Below are 26,234 nucleotides of genomic sequence, written 5' to 3'. Positions count from 1 at the left end.
TCCTCTCAAACCCTGCCACTGCTTTCTCAGCTAAGTTTATGTGATATTCTGACTCCTTTGTTGTCATTTCAACAGTGTTCACAGCATCTTCACCAGGAGTAGATTCCATCTCAAGAAACCACTTTCTTTGCTCATCCGTAAGAAGTAACACCTCATCCGTTGAAGTTTTATCATGAAATTGCAGCAATTCAGTCACATCTTCAGGTTCCACTTCTAGTTCTCTTGCCATTTCCACATCTGCAATTACTTCCTCCACTGAAGTCTTAAATCCCTCAAAGTCATCCATGAGGATTCAAATCAACAACTTCTAAACTCCTATTAATATTGATATTTTGACCTCTTTCCATGAGTCACAAATATTCTCAGTGGCATCTAGAATGGTGAATCCTTTCCAGAATGTTTTCAGTTTACTTTGCCCAGATCCATCAGAGCAATCACTGTATGGCAGCTATAGCCTTACAAAATATTTACTTTCTTAAATAATAAAACTGGAAAGTCAAAATTACTCCTTGATTCATAGGTTGCAGAATAGAATGGATGTTATGTTAGCAAGCGTGAGAACATCATTCATCTTGTTGTACATCTCAATCAGAGCTCTTGGGTGACTAGGCGCATTGTCAGTGATCAGTAATATTTTGAAAGGGATCTTTTTTGTGAGCAGTAGGTCTCAATAGTGGGCTTAAAATATTCAGTAAACAATGTTGTAGACAGATGTGCTGTCATCCAGGCTTTGTTGTTCCGTATAGCGCACAGGCAGAGTAGATTTAGCATAATTTTTAAGGGCCCTAGGATTTTCAGAATGGTAAATGAGCATCGGCTTCAACTAAGTCATCAGCTAGGGGTCGGCCCCGTGGCCAAGTGGTTATGTTCCTGCCTCCGCTTCGGCGGCCCAGGGTTTCGCCGGTTCGGATCCTGGGTGTGGACACGGCACCGCTCATTAGGCCATGTAGAGGTGGCATCCCACGTACCACAACTAGAAGGACCCACAACTAAAATATACAACTATGTTCTGGGGGGATTTGGGGAGAAAAATTAAACAAAAAGAAAAGTCATCAGCTACAATAGCCCGTAACAAGAGAGTCAGCCTGTCCTTTGAAGCTTTGAAGTCAGTCATTCTCTCTAGCTATGAAAATCCTAGATGGCATCTTTTTCCAATATAAGACTTTTTGTCTGTTCTGGAATCTGGTGTTTATTGTAGCCATCTTCATTCATTGTCTTAATTAGATCCTCTGGAGAACTTGCTGCAGCTTTTACATCAGCACTTGCTGCTTCACCTTGCACTTTTATGTTATGGAGACGGCTTCTTTCCTTAGACCTATCAACCAACCTCTGCCAGCTTCATACTTTTGTTCTGCAGCTCCCTCACCTCTAAGCCTTCAGAGAATTGAAGAGAGTTAGGGCCTTGCTGTGGATTAGACATTGGCTTAAGGGAATGTTGTGGCTGGTTTGATCATCTATCCAGACCACTAAAACTTTCTCCATGTCAGCAGTAAGGCTCACTTTTCTATCATTTTTGTGTTCACTGGAGTAGCACTTTTAATTTCCTTCAAGAACTTTTCCTTTGCATTCACACTTGGCTGACTGGCGCAAGAGGGTTAGCTTTTAGTCTGTCTAGGCTTTTGACACGCCTTCCTCGCTAAGCTTAATCATTTCTAGCTTTTGATTTAAAGTGAGAGACATGTGACTCTTCTTTCACTTGAACACTTAGAGGCCATTGTAGGGTTATTAATAGGCCTAGTTTAAATATTGTTGTGTCTCAGGGAATAGGGAGGCCTGAGGATAGGGGGAGAGGGGACAGGCTGGTTGGTGGAGCAGTCAGAACACAAGGACATTTATTAAGTTTGCCATCTTATATGGGCGCAGTTCATGGTGCCCCAAAACAGTTAGAATAGTAACATCAAAGTTCAGTGATCACAGATCACCATAACAAATATGATAATGTAAAAGTTTTAAATATTGCAAGAATTAGTAAAATGCAGCACGGATGTAAAGTGAGCAAACGCTGTTGGGAATGTGATACAGAGTTGCCACAAACCTTCAATTTGTTAAAAAAAAAAAAAAAGTGCAGTATCTGTGAAGTACAACAAAGTGAAGCACAATAAAATGAGGTATGCCTGTACTTCATTTGGCTTTTACTATAGTCAGGTAAATTTCAAGGGTATGATGCAAAAATATATCAACAATAACAATAATAGCATTAGTTGAGTATTTATTACGTGCCGGGCACTGGTTTAAGTCCTTTGTGTGGAGTAACTCAGTGAATCCTCACAACTCTGTTATTCCCATTTTGTTGATGACAAAACTAAGGCACGGTTAAACCAAGATCATATAACTGATTGGTGGCACAGCCAGGATTCCAGCTCTGTCAATCTGACTCCAGAGTCCATATTTTTTACCTCTATTCTATACTAAAATATAATTGAATCTTTATTTAGCCAGGCACTATGTTATGTGTTTTAGCTGCATTGCTTACATAATTCTTATCACAGCCCCATGAAGATTTATAACGTAATGGAATAGGACACTCTCACTAGTCGTCCCTAGATGTAAATTCTAGTCCCTATTCTGACACTATAAAGAGATAAACAACGTAATTTCCTGCCCTTAAGGAGTGTACATGCTAGAGTATGAGGGTTAATAAAATGATCTTTCTAGGTCTTCTCCACCTTTTGAAGTTATTAAACTCAGTCTCTGAAATTCAGACACTAAAGGAAATGAACTAACATTGAGCACCTTCTACGCTTAATGAAGGTGGGCGTCATCCCTATTTACAAATGAGGAATCTAAGATTCAAAGAAATTAAATAACTTTACCAAATGCTTGAACTAGTAGCACAGGCAGAATTCAATTTCAGCATTGGATCTCTGCCTCTGACAATGACTTCTAAACGGGCAGGTTCTCTGTTGGAGTTATTTTCAATTTTTTTGGAAGTCCTTTTTTCGCACCATCCTTTTATTCCACCAAAGAATTGCCTTAAAACTCATTCAATAAAACTTTCATAACCGTATGTTTAATATTAAGTCACATAGCTTCTCTGCCAGCCATACCATGGGCTTTTAAAAAATTGGTATATTAGAAAAATTAGGAGCCAGCCCAGTGGTGGAGCAGTTAAGTGCGCATGTTCCACTTCGGCGGCCCGGGGTTCGCCGGTTCGGATCCCGGGTGCGGACATGGCACCGCTTGGCACACCATGCTGTGGTAGGCGTCCCAGATATAAAGTAGAGGAAGATGGGAATGGATGTTCGCTCAGGGCCAGTCTTCCTCAGAAAAAAGAGGATTGGCAGCAGTTAGCTCAGGGCTGATCTTCCTCGGGAAAAAAAAATTAGAATGATAGTCATGAAAAAGGAGAAATAAAATGTTTACTATTTAGGTTTTAGAGATTGAGTATATTGTGGAATTTTGGTAAAATAAAGCTTTGAAAAAGTCTTTAAAAAGCTTTAAAAGCATCCTTGTGAATTTTCCAAGTCTGTACTAACTTTATCCTTGATTATTTAGAATAATTAATAGATAATATAGTCTGTATTGGAAATAAGAGTTTTCAATGTTTTTAGTCCTTTTTAAACTGTAGCCCATTTCATAACATACGAAAATAATAGAACCTGCTTAAACTTGGGAAACTTCGGTGTTTCTTAGTTGTCTTGTAAGAGATTTGTAGCTTTGATCTCTGAACTGCACGTAAATATCTAACTTGTCTGTAAATACCTGGTTTCAGGGCTTTCTGAGAGCCTAAGAAGACTATTGGTATGAAAGCTGAAATAAATTTATGCTTTTTACAGCCTGTGTTTCTGCAAAAGGAGAGTAGGTTCAGATTCAATGTACCTGTCTGAAAAGTCTTGTGTAATAGATAAGAACTTCAAAAAAAAAGACCTATATGGTTTAGCAGTGGTTCATTCAGTTCAGTAAACCCTGTCTGCTCACTGTGTGTCACACACTGATAGTTTCTGAATGGCATTATTGTGCCAGGTTTAAGGATCTTTTAAGAGTTAATGATACCTACTCAGTGTTGGTGTCAATTTTGGGGTAGCTTATACAGCACTAGAATCATTATAGAGTATTTATTTGATATGCCTTTTTATTTTATTTATTTATTTTTAAAAATGTTATTTTTTCTTTCCCTCCCCAAAGCCACCCGGTACATAGTTGTGTATTTTTAGTTGTGGATCCTTCTAGTTGTGGCATGTAGGATGCCACCTCAGCATGGCTTGATGAGCAGTGCCATGTCTGTGCCCAGGATTTGAACTGGTGAAACCCTGGGCCGCCAAAGCGGAGTACGTGAATTTAACCACTCAGCCACCAGCTGACCCCTGATATGCCTTTTTAAATACTATGTTACTGTTCTCTGGATAGCACACCAATGTCTGAAATGTCTTTATTCATCTTACACCAGTTCCTAATCATTATATCAATTCATTTTTAAAAACAAACATAAATTATGTTTTTTATTACACAAATAATGGAAGTTTAATGTAGAGGAAGATATAGAAAGGCGAAAAACAGAAATTACCCATGATCCTGCTAGTCATTGATAACATTTTGCCTATATATTTTCAGATGATTTGCACTATAGTTTTTGGATATTGCCAAACAGCTCTCTAGTAAAGTTATAACTGTTTGTCTTCCTGCTAGCAGCATAAGATAGAGCCTGTTGTGACATTTTTATTGCTTTCGGTGGTATTCTGGTATATTGTCTTTTACCTCTTCATGTGTTGCTATGTAGTTTTTATTTAATACATTTTGAAGTGTGAGTTCCTTTAGATTATTAAAGTGACCACTCTGGGCAAAACACCCATCATGCTGGAGGATATGGAGGAAATCTTGAAATTGTTCCTGTAAAGCAACGAATTAAAGGAATATTAATCCTATACAACTTGAACACATTCAGATAGCATGATCACCAGCCAATAAAGTCAGTCTACAACTTCCTGAACGAGCTGTTTTGGAGTCAGAATTTGAAGGGGCCATAGGATAAGAGAAAGAAGAACCGTGGTTTGTATAGGGAGGTGGAATAAGATGAGCATGACCCGTCTGCTGGATAAGAAATCGACAGCATATCTACAGGAGAGAAAAGAAGCTGGTGAGATACGGGGGGTCAAATTGAGTGTTAAGCCAGGGGACAAATGAAAGTGGAAGCCAGATTTATTATTGGAAAGAGAGGTGAGAGACCAGATACAGGTTGTGTTTAAGGGAACCTGGCCTAGCGGCTTGTGTGGAAATTGGCCTGTGAGGCAGGGAGTTAAGTCTTTTAAGATGGAATTGAAATGATTGGCGAAACTTACTACTGTCAAGTATAGGAAGTAAAAAAATAAAGGGCGTGTAAATGATGTAATATTGCTTTTGTGATTGTGGAAAAGTGGGAAGAATTTGTTTGGGGAAGTTCAAATTATTTATTTTGTTTGAAGTTATGTAAAATATTAAATTTATTTCTCTCCTACCCTTGTTGTGTTGAGACTTGGGACTCTGGTTGACGACTGGATCTCCCTTTCAGTACCCCACATCACCCTGCGTGATGACTTTGCCCATGTGCTCAGGAGCATTCATTGACTGATTGCATAAATGAAAGAATATATATTACTGTGGGATATTTCAATACCAAGATGGTCCTGTGGAGGGACATGAGGCTGTCATTACATACACCTTCCCGAGGCTAAATAAATAGGAAAAGCTGTTAGAAATGAAGTGAGAATATAGCCATGGGACCAGCTGATCAGTGCCAGAGAAACTCGACTCTCTATGGTGCTTAGACAGACCAGCAGAGAACATACACTCGTTTTCTTTACATTCCAATTTTTTAACTCCTTTACTGTTAAGAAAGAGATTGCAAGCAGTGTGCTCACTTTTTTCCATAGAAATTAGGAGTGTCGTTTTAGTGTCCTTAGTCTTTAGTCTGTCGAACAAGAAGTCTTGAATGTTTTGATCTTTGGCGAGCTGAAGTGTTTTGGGAACTTTTAAAATGATAACTTAGTGCTCAATTATCTTGCATTGCAAATTGTTGAGATATAAAATCTAATGACGAGGAGCTGTAGTTATCAAGTTAGGCCTGAGTTAAGTAATGTATTTGGTTATTTAATAGCTTCATCCAACCCTCTTTCACCCTTTAGATGACATCCTCAAGAGAGTAGAGATTCTATCTTGTATTATGTATTTTGTACTTCCTATGATATCTGTAGAATTGTGCTTGGCCTACAGTACTTAAAAAATAACATGTATACTGGCCTGATGCATGCTTTAATTCTTAAACTATTTTTATTTCTTAAGGTTAAGAATGTTAACTTTTAAAAGATGAAAAATTCTTAGACGGGAATCTTTTTTTCTTTTTGGTCTACATTTCCTTGTGAAAATACATATAGCCAAGTAGTATTTCTTTTATGTAGTTGTAATCATAGTGTGCAATTTTGTTTTCTTTACCTTGATGAAATTATCAAACATTTTTCAATCTACATAGAGTCTTTATGTTTGCCACTTTTAATGGCTTAGGATTCCATTTAGATGTTTACTTAATTTTGATGATTGTCTGGGAGTGTCATAGAACAATGTACCCAGTCTTTCACCCTGCACAGCTTAATATTCTGCTTTGACTTGTGCCTAAATCCACTTTTTCAGAGTCAATTAAAATTATGTTTCTTGAGGATATGAAATGAGCCTGAAATCTCTACCTAAAGGGAGTATATATCTCATTGTTGATTGCCCATAAGGCCAGTCTGTCTGCCTTTCTAGTTTTGTGGCTAGAGCTTATTATTTATAGCTTTGCTTCAGTTCATCAAGAATTTCTGCTGCCTTGCTTGCTTGCCATACTTGTTTATAGCTTCCAAAGCCTAGATCTGCCCGTTGTGTCAAGTGGATTTGTGAAGTCAACCAAGACTGCAAGAAGAGCTTGATTTTCTTTGAATTTTTCCCTGAAGTGAACCTGCAAAGAAGTTCACTGAACTTCCTTTAAGTTCAAGCTGGTTGCAATTCTTGGAAAACAGGATTGAAAATGTGGTTCAATGATACATTTAGGAGCATTCTCACCAGGTCTTAGGCTGTGAAGGAAAAAGAAACATTAAATAGTCTGCATGATTAATTTCTTTACCTTTAAAAAAATTTTTTTTAAATTGTGATACATATACATACATACATACCATAAAATTTACCAATTTAACTATGTTTAAGTGTACAGTTTGGTGGCATTAGGTAATTCACAGTGTTAGGCAACCATCACCAGTATCCATTTCCAGAATTTGTTCATCATTCCCAACAGAAACTCTGTACCTATTATATTAAGCAGTAACTCTTCATTCTCCCCTTTTTCCCAGCCCCTGGGGGAAACCTTTATTCTACTTTCTCTGTGAGTTTTCCTATTCTAGGTACTTCATATAAATAGAGTAATACAATATTTGTCCTTTTGTTTATCAGACTTTCATTCCTGTATGGCTGAGTAATATTCCGTTGTATGTGTATATGATATTTTGTTTATCTGTGTATGTGTTATGGACACTTGGGGTTGTTTCCACCTTTTGGCTCTTGTGAATAATGCTGCTATGAACCTTGGTATACACGTATCTGAGTTCCTGCTTTCACTTCTTTTGGGCATATATCTAGAAGTGGAATTGCTGGATCATATGGTAATTTTGTTTAATTTTTTGAGGAACTGCCAAATGCTTCCGTAGGGGCTGCACCATTTTACATTCACGTCAGTAATCCGCAAGGGTTCCTAATTGCTCTACATCCCCACCAACGCTTGTTTTCTGTTTTTTTGATAGTAGACATCATAATGGGTGTGAGATGATATTTCATTGTGGTTTTGATTTGTATTTCCCTGATAGCTTGTGATGTTGAACATCTTCTCATGTGATTATTGACCGTTTGTATATCTTCTTTGGAGAAATATCTATTCAAGTTCTTTCTTACCTTTTTTTTTTTTTTTTTTCTTTAAAGATTTTATTTTTTTCCTTTTTCTCCCCAAAGCCCCCCGGTACATAGTTGTGTATTCTTCGTTGTGGGTTCTTCTAGTTGTGGCGTGTGGGACGCTGCCTCAGCGTGGTCTGATGAGCAGTGCCATGTCCGCGCCCAGGATTCGAACTAACGAAACACTGGGCCGCCTGCAGCGGAGCGCGCGAACTTAACCACTCGGCCACGGGGCCAGCCCCTCAAGTTCTTTCTTACCTTTTTAATTAAAGATAATAATCAGGGGGCCAGCCCAGTGGTGCAGCAGTTAAGTGCACACGTTCTGCTTTGGTGGCCCAGGGTTTGCCAGTTCGGATCCTGGGTGCGGACGTGGCACCACGTGGCAAGCCATGCTGTGGTAGGCGTCCCACATATAAAGTAGAGGGAGATGGGCATGGATGTAAGTCAAGGCTGGTCTTCCTCAGCAAAAGGAGGAGGATTGGCAGATGTTAGCTCAGGGCTAATCTTTCCTCAGGAAAAAAAAAGATAATAATCATAGTGAAAATTTTGAACCCTTATTTTTTTCTGTGTGATAGGTGAGGAGTTTAGAGCCTATAAAAATTCTTCAGGAAGTACTCTCATGTCTTAAACATCAGAATGGGCATGTTGTTGGATACTAGCAGCACTTTTCTGTGCTTTGTATTAGGATAGGCTAGGTTACACTGGGCAACAAATGATCCAGAAATCTCAGTGGTTCAACAGTTTGTTTCTCATTCACAAAATATTTTTTGTGGTTTGATGGTTTTCCAGGGTACTCCCTTCTTAGTGGTGATTCAGGCATTCCAGATATATCTCTCTTGTGATTGCCATTTTGACATGTTGACTTCATTGTCATCACACAAAGGGAAGAGAAACATGGAAAATTCACACCTATTCTATGCTTTGGCCTGAAAATGAAACATAGAACTTCTCATAGCCCATTGACAGGAACGAGTCACTGGATCCCTCCTCACTATAAGGGAGAGAGGAAGTGTAGGGGAGCATTTGGGGATTTTTTTTGGTGATCAGTAAATGTTTCTGCCACATGGAGATAATAGGGACTTTAAAGTTGGAATCAAAGTTGTAGCATTTAATTCTTAATAAGTAAAAATTAAGAGCATTAGTGTTTTCTAATACTTTCTCCTGCAGTAGTGGAAATTGAACCATATATGTTCTTATTTATAGAGGCTCCGTATATACTTTTTAGAAGCATGTAGCCAGCCCTGTCCTGGCGATTCATGTATTCCTAGATCTATTCTTGTTTTTTTTAATTCTTCCATTTTATTATTTATATATATGTATTCATTAGCCTAGTATTTGTTAAGTGATAACATTTTAGTAAAACATGTTAGTTAAACAATTAAGAAAGATAGCTTAGTTGAAACATTATTGAAATTTAGGGACTCTTAGAAGCTAGAGGTACAAAGATGAACAGAACATGATCTTTATTCTTAAGACTAAAGCTGTACTTCTCAACCAGAGTTGTCTTTGTCCTCTCTCTCCCTGGGGGCATTTGGTAATGTCTGGAGACATGTTTGATTGCTGGAATCATGTTAGATCTTTTTCAGTCAGAAGGAGTTTCATTGAAATCTACCTCGGCTCTTTTATTTAAGTGGACAGAAACCAGCCACACCTCTGATTTAGCTCATGTTTCCCTCTTCTTGTGGAATGCTTTTCCAGCCTCTTCAACTAGCTAGTTGTATAGATTCTCAGGTCAGACGTTATCTCCTCTTTGTGTCCTCTGTATCCCTAGATTGGACCAAGAAGCTTTCCATGAACACTATGAGCCTCCCGGTCTATCATTTTTTATTAAAATTTTATCTTTGTGGATCTTCCCCACTAGAAGGAAACTTCTCCAGGTCAGGGAGTATGTCTTAGTCATCTTGATGTCAGTGGTGTTTGGCTTAGTAGACATTTAGTAAGTGTTTTAAATGAACTTAGCTCAGATAATGTTATTTGGCTTGAATTTAGTTTTTTTGGTGGTATGGGAGAGTTGGGGTTGTGGAGAGAAAAGTTGATTGGCAGGAGACTTGAATGCTAATTCTGTCTCTATCACTCACTGTGTCATGATCTCAGACTGGCAATTGAGTGACCATAGTGAGTCTAAATTCTGTCATCTACATAGTGAAGGAGGATTGGACTTATAAGATCAAGAATAGCACTCAACCTATAAGCAATATGTCACAACCCACTTAACTGGAGACCAGACAACCTTATTGAACACAGCTATGTCCAAGAGTAACCAGAAGAGGCCTTAGTGTAACTTCCAGATACTCACCCCATAAGTTAAGTCAGGGGATTAGAAACAGTAGTTAATAGTAAATAAATACCAAACACTGAGAGTCCAAATGAGGTGGTCCCTTCACTTACCTGTGAAGGAATGTTTAGGGTACACTTTATTCTTTATTGATGACCTGGATAAGTCAAGTATTACCATATTCAATCCGGTTCACATACTGTCTTCAGTAAAAACCTGCAAGATGCTGATGAAATGGCTTTGTGAGTTGTTTTTCAGTGTCTGAGTCATTGGCATCAAAGCAGTTGTAGATGCTGCTTCTACCAGTGTGACCTTGATGTTAGCAGTTGTTGGACAGGTAGGCAGTGCCCATGCATCTTTGACTCTGGCCCCCCCAGACCAAGCTCCTTGATTTAAGAGATTAGTCTGGATGTTGCCCAAGGAAGCCATGTTAGTCTGTGAGTGAGAAAATCTGTCTTATAGTCCCATTGCAAGAACTTAGTTAACCTCTGTCCATTCCCACTTATAAAATGAAACGATTGGTCAGATGGTCTACAAGTTTTCTTCTGGTTCTAACATTGTACTATTCTATGTAAATTTGACCTTTGATTTCAGTGATTCTTTTATTTGTATTGACTTAATCACCAATTAATGATTCAAAAGATTCAGGTTATGCTTGGAACATAACTGAATGAATATAATTTAGGGTCTGCTTCAATTAGTAGAAGTGAGTTGTGCTGTATTTGGATAATTAAAGGGAAACTTGAATAGCCTATCTTGGAATATATAAAGCATATTCCAGGTTTTTTTCTCCCAGTCAGTAACTTAAGTTTGTTATTCTGTGCCTTGACATAGTGCACGAGAAAGCAAAGTAAACATTTTGCTCCTAAGCAAGTAATTAGGAACATTTTGTTTATAATCTAATTGGTGAGATGAACCATACCAAACAATCATCCTGTAGTAGATGTAGAATCCCTCGAAACTGTGAAACATTTCTATTTATCTTTTGTTTTCCCTACACCTGGTACTATGGTTAGTGTTAGGAAATTGAATGTTTAAATGATTGGGTGATAAGTAACACATTATAACTACTGTAACAGTTTTGGAAAAGAAAAGATCATTAAGGGCTGAAGTAATTAAGAGGTTTTATGAGACAAATCAGACCTAAACAGGTTATTGAAAGAACTAAACGATTTGGGACTCTCCCTACCCCTAGTTTTATTGAGGTGTAATTGACATACAGCACTGTATAAGTTTAAGATGTACAGCATAATGATTTGACTTAAATATGTTGTGAAATGATTACCATAATAAGTTTAGTTAACATCCGTCATCTTATATAGATACAAAATAGAAGAAAAAAAATTTTTTTCCTTGTGATGAGAACTCTAGGATTTACTCTCTTAACTTTCATATGAGTCATAGAGCAGTGTTAACCATAGTTATCATGTTGTACATTATATCCCTAGTACTTTTTAATCTTATAACTGGAAGTTTGTACCCTTTGACCACCTTCACCAATTCCTCTTCTCCCACCCCTGCCTCTGGTAACCACAAATCTGATCTCTTTTTCTATGAGTGTATATGTGTTTTTCTTTTTTTCAGTGTTTCACCTATAAGGGAGATAAAGATGATACAGTGTTTGTCTTTCCCTTTCTGACTAATTCTGCTTAGCACTATGCTCCTACGGTCCATCCATGTTGTCGCAGATGGCAGAATTTCCTTGTTCTTTTATGGCTGAATAATATTCCATTGTATATATACACCACAATTTCTTTATCCATTCATCCATCAGCAGACACTTAGGTTGTTTTCATGTCTTGTCTATTGTAAATAATGCTGCTGTGAACATGAGGGTGCATATATCTTTTTGAATTAGTGTTTTCATTTTCTTTGTATAAATACTCAAGTGGAATTGCTGGGTCATATGGTAGTTCTGTTTTTAATTTTTTGAGGAACCTCCATACTGGTTTCCAAAATGGCTGTACCAATTTACAATCTCACCAACAGTGCACAAGGGTTCCCTTTTCTCCATATCCTTGCCAACACTTGTTATGTTTTGTCTTTTTCATGGTAGCCATTCTGATAGGTGGGAGGCGATATCTCATTGTGGTTTGATTTGCATTTCCCTAGTGATTAGTGCTGCTGAGCATCTTTTCATGTACCTGTTAGCCATTTGTGTGTCTTCTTTGGACAAATGTCTATTCAGGTTCTTTGTGTCCATTTTTACATTGGGTTATTTGATTTTTTTGCTTTTGAGTTGTATGAGTTGCCTGTATATTTTGGATACTAACTGCTTGTCAGATAAATGCTTTGCAAATATTTTTTCCCCATTCTGTAGGTTTTTTCATTTTGTTGCTTGTTTGTTTTGCTGTGCAGATTTTGGTTCTTTTATGCTGCCTAATGTTGATAGTTTCTCAAGGCTTTTACATGGTTTTGGAGGTTACTTGAACTAGCAGGCTGGTTTTTGTTTTTGTTTTTTATAAATTTTTATTATTTTTTCAAATCCTCCTTTCTCACCTTCCCCAATCACAGAAGCCACCATATGTTGCTTATTTGGACATTTTTGATTATAGAAGAAAAAGTCAGTTTTACCTTTTGTTTCCCATTTTCCTAATCTATAACATGAGTATGTTGGATTAAGTAATTCTGAGATCTTGAGGGGCTCTTCTCACAAATATTGGGTCTTTTACCTGATGCCTCTTGGCTGATCACATAAAAACTCTCTTGATACAAGTGTGTTTCCACTTTAATTTATGCATCTGAAATGATTCACGTGATAGAATCAGAGTTTGGCTTTATACTAGTAAAACTAACTCTCAGACCCTTAGATTTATTGCTTGCCTTAATATTTGTTATGGTGGTATAGTACTTTTTTTCCCATAATGCCTCATACTCTCATGGAGCCTCATAAATCTACAAGATCCCATGAATGTCCTTTTCTGTTCTTTAAAACATTTATGAAAGTATATTATGTGTGGAGAATCCTGAGCCTTAATGAGCTTTTAGTCTAGCAGGGGTTGAAGGACATATGCATAATGCTCTGATCAGTATAGAGGTAACTGTAAAGAAATATCCATGAAAACAAAAGGGGACACTTAGATCTGTTAGGAGCTGAGTGGAGGTGTGGAGAGCTCGGAAGCCTTCCTAGGAGCTGACATTTGAGCTGGCCTCAAAGGCTTTTGACAGGAGAGGAGTTGAGGAGGAAGAGGAATTGAAGGCTTGAGATACTACGTGAGCCAAAGGCGTGGAGACGTGAAACAGTGATCAATGACTGATGTTTTCCTTCAGGTGTAAAGTGTTTTTCATATTTTGAGAACTTTAGAATCTTCCTTTCCATTTGTGATTTTAATTATATCTCCACTTGGACTTCATCTTTATAGACAGAGGCATTCCAATTAGGCCCAGTCTGTTCCATCCCTTAAGCTATTTTAATAGTTTGTCTTTGTCCAGCAGCTCCATTATGTCAGTCTTGAGCAATAATGACAAAAACTTTCCACAATTTCACAGATACAAGTGATTCATAATAGGCAGACGTTATTGCCCACTCTACCACTCAGGGGCTGCTGCTTCTCACCAGAGTTGTGGACAAAACATTTTATGAAAACTCTTGTGGAGAGGGCTTTTTTGTTTTGTTTTTTAAAATACAAAGAAATAATCTGTATGATTCAGATATTTGAACAGTTTTTCACTTGAAAATCTAGTCCAGTATCAGTATAGTGTATTCTGATACTATTTTAAAGAATCAGTTATTTTCTATATGTACATTATATGTGAATTAGAAGTTTAACAAAATGAGTTCCATAGATAACCAAATTAAGTTCCTGCTTTTAGGAACCTTTTTCAGTTATTAATCATTTTAGTTACTGAAAGAGAATTTTAAAGAGAATTTCAGTGAAACTCTCAACTAGTAGACAGCCTCTTCCTTAAGTTTTTAGAAGCCTAGAGCTTGGATTTGTTCTCAGTAACCTGGTTGAAGTTTGGTATCTTAATTAGAGAGTAGAGGAATGCTCTGTTCATACGTAAGAGCTCTTTAAAAACCCTAGTAACTAGAAACCTGTGAAACTACTACTTAGACAATGTCTCCTGTAAAATTGAGGATCCAAACTACTAGGATAGTTCTCAGATTGAGGCAGTCCCTAAGTGATCATGTTACTTAGCGTTTACAGGGTAACCTTTTTGTTAATTTACTTTTAATGACCATGACTGTGACTATTTGTAACACTTTCTACCGATATCCATAAAAATCCCCCTCAAAAAGGTGTTAATATATTTCTTGGTATAATTGAATTTCATAGTCACTTAACTTGAAAGGTTCAAAGAAGAAAACTGTATTTTCACTGACAGGATCACATTTCAATTGCCACTTACAAAAAGCAAGTTGAATTCTAGTTTTCAGCCTGAATAAATGTTCTGGTTCTGGTGAACTGGGGAATTTACAAAGTGATTCTCCTCCTCTTTTTAGTGAAGATACTAAGCCCAGAGGAGACATAAGGGAGACATTTAATCTGTATTTGTAATTTAGTGTTAATAGACTACTGAGTGTTTTATGTAAGCCAGCCCTACCCTAATAAGGTAAACCTGGTTTGGATGAGTGTCCAGCATTCATTTTCTTAAAAATAATTAGCATGTCATGACCATAGAAGGAGAACTTGATGGAAGAAAGGTGTGATTATTTGGCCGTGAATGAAAGAATCCTACTTCCCCTTTGCCGAATTTAAAAAACACAGGCCTGGCAAACTACCTTGTTAGCATCTGTAGTAGTCCTACATGTAAAATGTATTCATTTATTATTAATTAATACCAATAGCCCTAATTTAGCTAAGTGGTTCTGTCAGTCCATTCAAGATAATTTTTCCAAGTGTTTCCACCAGGTACTCATTTATTTACTTTGAGAATAATTATATGGATAAAATTCTTGGTTTTAGTACGGTAGTTATTCCAAAAGTGAAGTATTGGTTCTTATTTAATGGAGGCCTATCATATATCACAGCTCTTGAAGCTGAGGTCCAGAAAAGTCGAATGACTTGACTGAGATCTAGTACCTTAAGTTTCAAGTTAAGTAAACTTTCCACCAATGTCCTGCTCTCTCCTGATTATGGAACCCCTGAAGGCATTACTAAAATTTCAGAGTTACATCCCCTAAACTGATATCTAACTATTAAGTAATAAATAAATAAATAAATAAAATAGGTTTTATGTGATATTTAATGAAATGTGATTAAGACTGTAAGATGCTGTTTTTACTATTTGTATAGAAACCATCTCTCATTATTTGACATGCATTATATCTATTCATCCTGAAAATGTGGTATAGAATATGTAAAAGTTAACTCTTTTAGATGCTAGAGACTCTCTTCAAGTTATTGTAGTAATTTCAATATGAATCTTTTTAGATGATTGAAGACAATCTATAGTGTTATCAACCTGTTGTTTAAAGCAAGTGGCAGTTAAAGAGAAAACATATAAGATTCTTTAAGTATTTGTATTATTTTTATCAAAATGGCAGGGGTTGGGGGGGTGCCAGCAGTTTATGTTAAAAGTTCCATCCATGTTTTGTTTTGGTAGGGCCATTTGCCTACTTTGCATAGGAGTATTTATTATGCATTTTCTTGACTGCCTTCTGGTGATTCACCATTTGGGAAAGCTTTCACAGACTGCTAGACTTTGTCCTGCGTTAATATCTTGAGTGGCTGAAGCCCTGTTGTGTTAACAGTTGAAAACTTCAATGTGGCAATAAATATGCAATGAATATGGTTCCAGGTTTGTAACTAAATGTGATTTCCTCACAGACTCATGAGCCAACACACTGAACAGATCCTTATTTGGAAGCCACTGGTGTCTGATGGGAGACAGAAAGCTGAGTATAGCTTTGTTTGACTGCCTAAACCTGTCTCCCTTCTTGGTCCTTGGGTTGAGGGCCTTAGGCCTAAGTGTTGTCATGGCAAATAAGGTCAGAGTTGGTACTCAACACATTTGCTTCCTTATGTTCACAGGTTATAAAGTGAAAGAATAATACTGCCAAGGTCTTTAACATGTATAAGAAAGTTCACTTATTTTTGACTTCTGATATGTAGTAGTTTTATTTAAAACAGTATTTGCTCAGGAATATTAATGTAAGCAAAACAGTGGATTATGAGAAAACCATCAACCATCTTTTGAAGAGATTGGATTCCTTATCTGGCTTCTGGGTAAATAACTGTCTTATTAATTGTGTGTAAGAATCTCAAAGTATGAACGAATATGTAAAATTGCCAGATCAATTAGTCTCCAATCTTATTGTGGTTAAAAATACTGAGGAGCTAATAGGTCTTCCAGGTAATTCTGATGCAAATGATTTAAAGACCACATTTTGAATAATATTTACAAGTTGTCTGTGTCTTAACATTTCTCAGAGGGGCTTTTGGCCATAGTTGTGCTGCTGCTTTTTTCTTTCTTTTTTTGAAGGTGACTCTTAGGAAGAGAGCTAGATAGACCTTATAATTGAGAGTCAAGAGACTTGAATTCTAGTTTTTGTTCTATTAATACAACTATGAGTCTCTTTTCATACTGTGATGACGTCTGTCATCTTCTATATGATGAAATAAAGACAAATCCCCTTTTTTTTGTTTTTTAATCTTTTGGAGAAAATGTTCTCAGCTGTTATGGCATTGTAAAAAGAATGTCACTGAACGTAACTACGTGTAGAAGCCATCTTGGATCAAGACTGAGAGAACTGTGTGTGTGTTTCAGGAAGCCTCCATGAGCTTATTCTCACAACTACTCCCTCCTCACCCCTTCCTTAGGGAATAACCATTTCCAAAAGGAGGTGTATATAAGCATATCAGTCTTATATGGCAATGTGGTTAAGTTTGGTCTAAATTGATTTCATACGTGAACAAATGTTAATTTTATTCAGCCTAAGGCTATAGGATTAGATTACAGTGTGGCGTACAGTTTGTAACGTAGACTATAATCAGTTGTCACATTTGCTTTTATGTGTTTTTGCCCACACTTTTTCATAATTTTAACCCATTTTTAATAGTGATAGCCCAATTATTTAAATTTCAATTTAAGATTTTGATTTCCGGTAATATAAAAATTATCATAGAGGCAAAGTATGTAAGTCTTCTCATCCTTATCCAGAACTTATAGTATGTGCATATCTCGGAACTTTTGAGGGTTCTAAAAATGTTCCATGGTAGACATACACAAATATAAAAAGCATATGGTTGTGGTTTAGGAACTGTAGCTCATAGAAGGATTAGACTGAACAATGTATCATTGTTCCTAGAGTCAATTAAGCGTGTAGGTTTAGCTGGCTTGGGAACAGCCTCTAGCATGTGACTCTATAAATAACACTTGCACAACAAACACAGCTTGATAAGTGAGCAATAAATCTGGGCTGACTGCCCACTCTTCTAAATTTTAGAACCAGTCCTGCCATCATAGTATTTTGAGGGCCTGACAGCAGTAACAGAAGTTTTAAAATTAAAACATTTTTCATATCTATTTTGTATTATTCGTGGTTTTCCAGTTTTAATCTTATTTTTGTTGTTTCCTAAAAGTTAACTTTTCTTAATAAAAAGAATCCTTTAGTTCGGTCACTTGGCTTCTCATTAGATACTTAGGTTTTGTGGTCTTAATATACTTAACTAAAAATTTTCTCACTTTCTTAGGAATGGTGGTGATTTGGTTGCCCAGATGTCTCTAGTATAAAAGCAGCGCACACTTCTATCATTTCATCTTTGTTCACCTTTATTGGGAAAAATTAGGAGTTTCTAACAGTTCCCATAATATAGTTGAATTACAAGCCCAGGCAGCAAAGATGAGTTCACAAGGATGCATTTTATCAAAGGGACGAGGCAGGTCACTCTTAACCCCCCCCAAAAAATAATTTATTTTTTTTTTTGTTTTCCTCTATTACAACACAATGAAGAAGGTCTGAAAGGTGTGGTAGGAGATTAAACACTTGTCATATGTATTTTTATAAAGTTTCTGTTCATGTAGTTTGTAGATTGTGTTGTTGAATTCTTACAACTAATTTGTGCCATCTGACATCACAGAATCTTGGCAGAGTTTGGAAAGAATCAGTTTGTTAGGTAGCTGTGTGCAGGTACAAACAACTTAAGACTACACTGCTGGGGTTTTGTGAAAAGTAGTTTTTATGGTTTAGAAGAAAAATATTTTCAAAAGTGGATTATGAAAAGAGGATAAACTATACTTACGGTATGGTTAGGCTTAAGTTTATAACAGCTTCATTTGACTATGCTGGTTCTAGATTTTAACCTAGATTGCAGCATTTCACAAATTGACAGGGCGTTTGAGAGGACACTTAACTCCTTGTTACCCACCCCCTCACCCCCTACCAAAACCAGGGTCTATTAAACCATCTTTGTGTTCTCACAGTTCTCTATGTATAACTACATTGTTAACACTTAACACCTCACCTCATGTTGAAGTACGTATTGATGTATATTTCTCACTACTCCACAAGTCTTGGGGGCAGGATTTTGTCTTTATTCTCAAAATTTAGCTAATTTACTCATTATTCACGAGTGCCACGCCCTACATGTCGTTTGATCCCATTTAGGATTTAGGTCACAGTAATGCTTGGTGGTTAAAAAATAACCCAATAGAATAAGCTTTCCATTCATCAAATGGTTATTGAGCACTTGCAAAGCACTGTGTTCATGTACGAAATATAGAAGGGCAGATAGGGTGAGATTGTTTACCCTTCAGAAATTCATGATCTGATGGGAAAGACATTAGACTTGTGCTCTAAAAGTGCTCTCTATTTGTAGTTTATGGTCTCTTAATGCAGTGGTTCTTAATCCTGTCAGTCCCAGCAGCTCCTTTTAGTAAGAAGTATTTTGGAAAGTGTTCTTCATCCTAAAGTTAAATTCATGTGTAATATAACTTTAATTACATACATAAATTTTAAGAAATCAAAATTATATCATAATCATATAATATGGAGGAGAAATAAAGTAATTTATGATAAATAATACATATATTAATATATAAATGCTTCGGCATGACTATATTAGAAGCTATAATAAAGTGCCTGCAAGTATACGTAGAATCACCATGATTATGACTGTTTTGAATAAAGACAGTCAATATTTTTCTATCACTGTAAAACCCATTTCCCATTATGTTGCTCAGTGTCCCTTAAATAAAGGTTATGGATTCAGTATTTGGTAATAAAACATACAACCAAGAATTTGAAGAGCATCAAAATTTGTTGGACTGGGCTTTGGCTGGTACATAAGAAATGTTGCTTTTTCTTTGCCTTGGTTTAGATTGACAGAGTTGACCATCTTACGGCTTAAGTAAAAAAAAAATTCTACGAAGAGATTTCAACAATGAATATTTTGAGACATTTTGTTACATGAATGAGATTATTCTTTTTTTTCCAATTATTTTGCTACTCTTGCCTAGGAGTCAGTATGTCTACACTTGCATGGTGCCTTTTCTAGTTCATTACAATTCCATGCAACTTGAACTAATGGTCCAGAAGCATTTTTACCATTTGTTTCCTATCCTGAAACCTGTAGTGTCTGCCTACTGCATCTCTTCGTCACCAACCAGGTGAAAAGCAAATTATGTTTCAAAGCTCTTAAAGCCCTGGATCTGTCATCCTCACTTAACTGAACTCTTATCTCATTTTTAACTGTTTTCTTGACTTGGCCTGTACACTGAAGTTTTTATCATTTTAAATATTGGACTAGCACAGGAATGAAGTTAGGAAAAATATTTGAGGGGCTTTTGTGTACCAAGAGCCACAGTACTAGTTGCTTTTATATATATTACTGAATTTAATTCTTGCAGCCCTGGTAAGTAAGTAAGTAAATTAGTCCCATTTTACTGAAGATGAAACAGGTTGATAAAATGACCTGCCTGTACAACCCAGATTATCATTGGCAGAGCTTGGATTTGAATCCATGTCTGCCTTACTTTTCTTATTTTTCCACAGAGGAGGCTTCTAAAAGGAGGGATATGAGTCTTGAAAAGATTAGGTTAGAAATTAGGTGTTTTGTGGGCCAGTTGGGGAAAAGATTACCTGAGGAAGAGCAGTAGTCTCAAGAAATGGTAGCAGATGTTTCAAAGGAATCCGAGATTCATATTAAGCTTGTATAGCTGTTGATTATATAGTGTCGATAACACTTGATTTGCATAAAGGATTTCTTTTTTTTTTAAATAACATACATTGTCTAAGCCATCTTGCTGTGATCCACTTCCAAAATGGGTTCACTACTCATCTTAAAACACATTTGTTTATATGCCATTGTAACGATATATGTGGAAGTAAACAGTAGGGAGAGTTACTTTTGGTAGATTCTGAGAGATGATTTGACAGAAGTCTTTAGCTGACACTTTTTTAGGAGATTAGACGCTACAATATAGCAAGAAGACAATGCCTGGAGAGGAAAGCAACTTGCAGGTTATTGTATCTGTATTTTAATTTATACCAGTGCCAGAAATCTTTTCTCTAAAGTAAGAAACAAAGTTCGAAGAACAAAAGCCAGCATAACTTTTTGGAGCTGCGAACCATCAATTTAAGGAATAGAAATAGTAAGCACCCCCGTAACCAATTTATCTCTTTACCAGTGCCATCAATTAATCAATTATTAACATTCTCTAATGATTGTGCATTTTCTATAATAAAGATAGCTTTCTGTTCTGGTGGCAGAACTCATTTGCTAGGCATAAATTAGTCTTAATAGTTGACAAATTGAAAAGGAAAGCATTTTAAAGATTTTATTTTTTTCCTTTTTCTCCCAAAGTCCCCCAGTACATAGTTGTATATTCTTCATTGCGGGTCCTTCTAGTTGTGGCATGTGGGACGCTGCCTCAGCGTGGTTTGATGAGCGATGCTATGTCTGCGCCCGGGATTCGAACCAACGAAACACTGGGCGGCCTGCAGCGGAGGGCACGAACTTAACCACTCGGCCATGGGGCCAGCCCCTCTGATTCTCTTTTTAAATTACATTCCCTGAAAAAAATCTATTCTGCTAGAGTGGCACATTATCATTTTAGAAAATCCTTTTCTCCTTAGAGACCAGTAAGATGGAGTGAAAAGAGCACTGAGCTAGAAGCAAAAAGACGTTTTAATCCTGGCTGTGCTGCTTACCAGCAGTGTGACTGAAAGCCAGTTACTCAATTTTCCTGAGTTTCTGTGTCCTTATTTGTTAAGGAAGGACTTTTCTGAGAAGTGAATGAAAACTAATACGATAGGTTTCCAGTCTTAGGTAGAGAAGTCTTGCCTGTGCCCAATCTCTACTTCTCACCATCTCAACACCAAATTCTCTAGTCTCCTTTCATTCTCTGCTGTCATTGACTGTTGGGGAGAGCCACATCATCCTGAGAGCAGGTAATAGAAGTTGGTGACTTTCTCCTGTACAGTAAATGTCAGAGTTTCAATGAGGAGGCAGCGCATGTATCTGATATGCAGGAAAGTGTCTATAGGATGTTTCTTGGACCTTCAGAATTCACATGGAGGGCTTTTTCTTTTTTTCCCCAGTGTCCAAGATTGATCCAAGGGATCTGTAAGAAGATATGCTTATCTATCATTGGTTCCATCTAAAATCCCTGGGAACTTCTCTCAACTACCATATTCTCTTTGTATTTGAGTGGGAGAGATGTGAAGGATGTGATCCTGGGTCTACTGGGTGTTGTTGCAGAGGAGATTTCTGTCTCCTTGTATTTAATTATTGTAAAGGTTAGAGGAGGGAGGTGGTGATGTAGAGATTAGTCTCAAGAAATCTAAACAACACCTGAAATGCCCTCACAACATAAGAGGAAGTCTGATATAGTAGAAAGAGTGCAGATTTTGCATCAATTAGTTCTGAGTTGAAATCCCAGCTCTGCTACATACTGGTCAGCTATCCTTGGACATACCACTTAATCCAAATAAGTTGTAGGTCTTTTTTTTTAAAGTGATTATTTTTTTCAACCTTTGTGTGAAACTCACCAAACTATGGCACATTGTCATCGTCTCTGTTGAACTCTGGTCCTGGAGAGATGAGATCTCTGGGTCTCCTCATGGTAGCTTCAGGCAGCATTTTGTGTTCTTATGGTTTCCCCAGCAATTTGAAGATGTGACAATAGTGTAATTCTTTATAAGGTCAGCCCAGATTTGAGTTTCATGAGATTTACACCTCACAAGAGAATATATAGCTCTTTATATATTTCTAAATATCATAGTTTAAATTAACTTGTGAGATTATACAAAAAGTCAGTTTTCTAATGGTTCACTTCAGGATTTCTGCCCCTTTTTTGGGTTCTGTATACATCTTCTTAAGTCATCCAGTATGTAAGACCAAATTCTACAGTGTAAAAGAGACAAAAGCCAACAGGAGAGGTGGCTCTGTTTACACAGGAGAGACTGCTGCTGGATGTGGACTTTGGTCAGAGTACAACTGCTTGTGTTTTATTGGTGTAAATTGACAAATTCATTGTTTCCCAGCTGTAGAGTGAGATCATAGGGTTTATCTTGGTCATAAATTCAATCTCCTTTTCTTTTCCAAAATAACAGCAAAGAATACTTTATTTACATATTTTGAAGGGGCTGTAGAATTTCACACTTCTTATTTTCCTGTAGTAAGTTCAGCTGCTAGGCTATCGTAAGGAACAAGAGAAACTAAATCTTTAATTATTTTCTATGTTATGTATAACCACTCATTTTTAACTCTGAAAATACTGTTTTATGAGTTGTCCTTAATTTTATCTTCTTGATTGTCATGTTTTGATTCTGTTACTTATAATTTGACATTTTTTAAAATCATTGTAGTTTGAGTAGTAAAATTCTTTTCAGCCTTTTTTCAGATTAGCATTTATGTGAATCCTTAATCACTTACATTCTTAAATAATGCACATTGCTTTAATCATTCAATTCAGCACATATTTATTGAGCCCTGCTATGTACCAGGCACTCTCCCAGGTGTACCTCCTTCAAGAAGCTTATATTCTAGTGGTAATAAAGATTGTGTAATATTTTGTCTTATTGAGTCTGCAATACCCATGCCTTTTTATTCTCCTTTCTCTTGGTATTTATGCAGTATTTTTATTATTCAATACGTATTACCAAGAATTGACATTTTTGAGTATTGTACTTTTCATATGTATGTCTAGCACAGAAATTGTTTTCAGAATTCCTGGGTGCCAGATGCAGTCCTGCGTGTACTGGATGTGTGACCTTGTGCAAGTCTCTCGGTTTTCTATTTGCATAGTGTGGCTACCAATAATGCCAGCCTCATTAATCGTCTGAATCTTATATCTCTTGATAAGAGGGTAGAAACCATCACACCAGAACTTACTCAACTTTCACCAGCCAGTGAAATAATTTGCTTCTGCCCCATCCTTTCTTTCTTACCTCCTGTTATAGTGGAAGCAGTGTCTAGGTTCTGTTCCTTCCCACCCTCTGATGGATGACTGTTAACTCTTCAATTATCCCTTGGCACATCTTCAGCTACTCTGATCTATTCCCATTTAAACACTTGTGTCTCTTCCTCTTAAACAAAAATTCATCTCATGTCCATCCAGTTGCATTTTTGCTTTCCCCTCTACACAACTAAATTTGTCTACTTCTTACCTCCTATTTGCCCTCGTATTTACCCTCCTGTATACCCATCTCATGCCGCTGAAGCTGCTCTTGCCAATGTCATTAATAATCTCCTCCTTGCTAATTCTAGTGGATCTATAATCCCTACTTGTAATTTCATTTTTGTAAAAGGTGGATGTTGATAAAATCAGTAAAGCTATGAGGACTTTGGGAGAAAGTTTGATGTTCTTAGGGCAAAAAAGAAAAAAGCTTTCTTTCATTAATTCATTGACAAATATTTATCAAGCACTCTTCTAATCATTGAAGATAGGGTAGTTAATAAAATGGGTAAATGTCCCTGTTTCCCTGGAGCTTATGTTAGTTGGAGGAAACAGGCAAACAAAATAAGTAAAATATATGCCAGATAATGATAAAGAATTAGGAAGAAAAAATAAAGCAAAGAAAAGGGAGTGCCAGTTTAGATGGAGTAGATTTTAGATGGCATGGCCAGGGAAGGCCTCATTAAGAATATGACATTAGAGCAAAGACCAGAAGAAGGCAAGGGAAGGTACCATGCAGATATCTGGGGGAAGAGTGACCCTGGCAAACTATTTTATTTAGTCTCAGCAAAAATGCTTCCTCTTGGTATGAAATGTTTTTAAAAAGATTCTTGTTCTTATGATAAAAAGGAAGTCTGGATATTTTGGGGTGTAGTGTTGCAAATTGACTTATTATAAAGATAAAACTATTTTTCATGATTTAATGTTACAGAATAAGTGAAGACAAATTCTAAAGATAATTTTATTTCACATTTCCTTGACGTCTAAATGGTTGCATACTTTTATACTTGGACAATTTAAATAATGGCATCTTTTATTCCTTAAAGTAGATCTTTTGTAAGTAATTGGAATAATAGCTGAGCTAACGTGGTTTAGATCCCTATAGAGCTGTACTAACTTACTGAGGTTCAGCAGCTTTTTCAGGAGGAGAAAAGAAATTTTAGCATTTGTACACTTAAGTAACATTTCAGCAAAGTAAAATTATACGTTCTCTGCATTATATTCAAAACCCTAATTTATTTAAAGGAGAAGGAAGCCTTAAGAACAGGTTTATGACTTGGCTCCAATATTTGGGAAGATTCATATGGTTGTTATGTTTAGTCGTCAGAATGGGGTCTTCCTAAACCCTTGGGTAAAGCCACATCTAGTTATAAATGAATCAGTATGGTTTATATAATCAGTTAGTTTTCGGAGAAACCCAACTGTTAGATATGTAGAAAACCTTCAGCAGTCAGAATCCTGAACTTGTTTACAGTATAGCTCGCTCCTCTTTGCACCTCACAGATGCTGGGGGTTTTCAGAAGTACCGGAGACAAGGAGTAGGCGGTGGCACACACTTTCATTGAAATTTAAGAGCTAGTAATAATGAGTCCACTGGCCATTTCCTTTCCTGGCTTCTTAACATTATAACAGAAAGTGAGCGACATTTCCCTAAATTTTGGTTGTCTTGTAGATTTTAAGATTCTTTCCTTGAGTATGATTGTATTAATTACCATATGTGTATTACTTGATATCTGTAAGCATGAGAAGCACTGTATATCTGGAGAACATTTGATTGTTTAATTTGTTCAGTGGCTCATACGGAGGATTGAAAAGGAATAAGCTCTTACTGGGCTTGATAAGGACTTGATTTTGGAATGAGGTGCTTACATAGCAAGACTTGGACAAGGTTTTACCTGTATTGTCTAGACCTGAGCAAATGCTAGTGCTGCTGCTAAAAAAGTATATAGGACTGGTAAGTGAACATTTGAGAAATTATATAGTCCACTAAATAAATAAATATTTTCTCTTAACGTTTATAGTTGGTCTGTAACAGGCTTAAATTGACAGGTACTATTGTCAATCCTAAGTATACAAATCTTCCACATTCTTACCTCCCTCTTTTCATCCCATTTCTGCTTGCCTAGGAGCTAAAAGTATTCTTCTTCCATCTCTAGTAGATAATATTAAAGGTCCTCTCTAGCCAAGGTCTATGATCCTTTTTTACTGTGTTATTGATAAGATAACATTATTGATGAGATAGCATTCTCGTCCCATTTCAGGAAAGTTAATGACAGGGTGTCATTTCCCTACCGGTTCCATGGGTATTTATCATGGGATGATTCAAAAAGAGAGAACTCAGATTTGAAATTTAAACAGCCATACCAAAAATGATTTGAGGGATTTCTTTTTTAAAATTACCCTTATTTCTGGCTGCCCCCCCCCAATTTAAAAAATAATATGAATTCATGACTGTTTAGTAATAGGAAAACCTGCGAAAGCAGAGTTCTGTAATTTTGCCATCTAGAAATAAACAGTGAAAACATTTGATATCTATCCTTCCCATATGTTTTCAGTACACACACATAAATATTTAAACAATTAGCTTCCTATTGTACATGCTGTTTTACAACCTACTTTAAAAAGCTGTATTATAAATATTTTCCATGTTATTAAGTATTCTTTTAAAATATTTTCCATAGCTGCATTTTAGTCCATCATGTTACAGCATTTAACCAATTCTAGTCATTAG

At 36.6% G+C, this 26,234-nt stretch overlaps 1 protein-coding gene across 12 annotated transcripts in view; it reads left to right on the top strand.

Annotated features, from left to right (window-relative positions):
• The window catches only part of YAP1 (Yes1 associated transcriptional regulator), a 112,669-nt gene that overhangs the window by 25,782 nt on the left and 60,653 nt on the right, over nt 1-26,234 (top strand). The gene's annotated exons all lie outside the window — the stretch shown is intronic.

This window comes from Equus asinus, chromosome 20, assembly GCF_041296235.1.
Source record: "Equus asinus isolate D_3611 breed Donkey chromosome 20, EquAss-T2T_v2, whole genome shotgun sequence".
Lineage (NCBI taxonomy): Eukaryota > Metazoa > Chordata > Mammalia > Perissodactyla > Equidae > Equus > Equus asinus.
The sequence above is the reverse complement of the archived record's forward strand: the minus strand, read 5'-3'. Positions and strand labels throughout refer to the sequence as shown.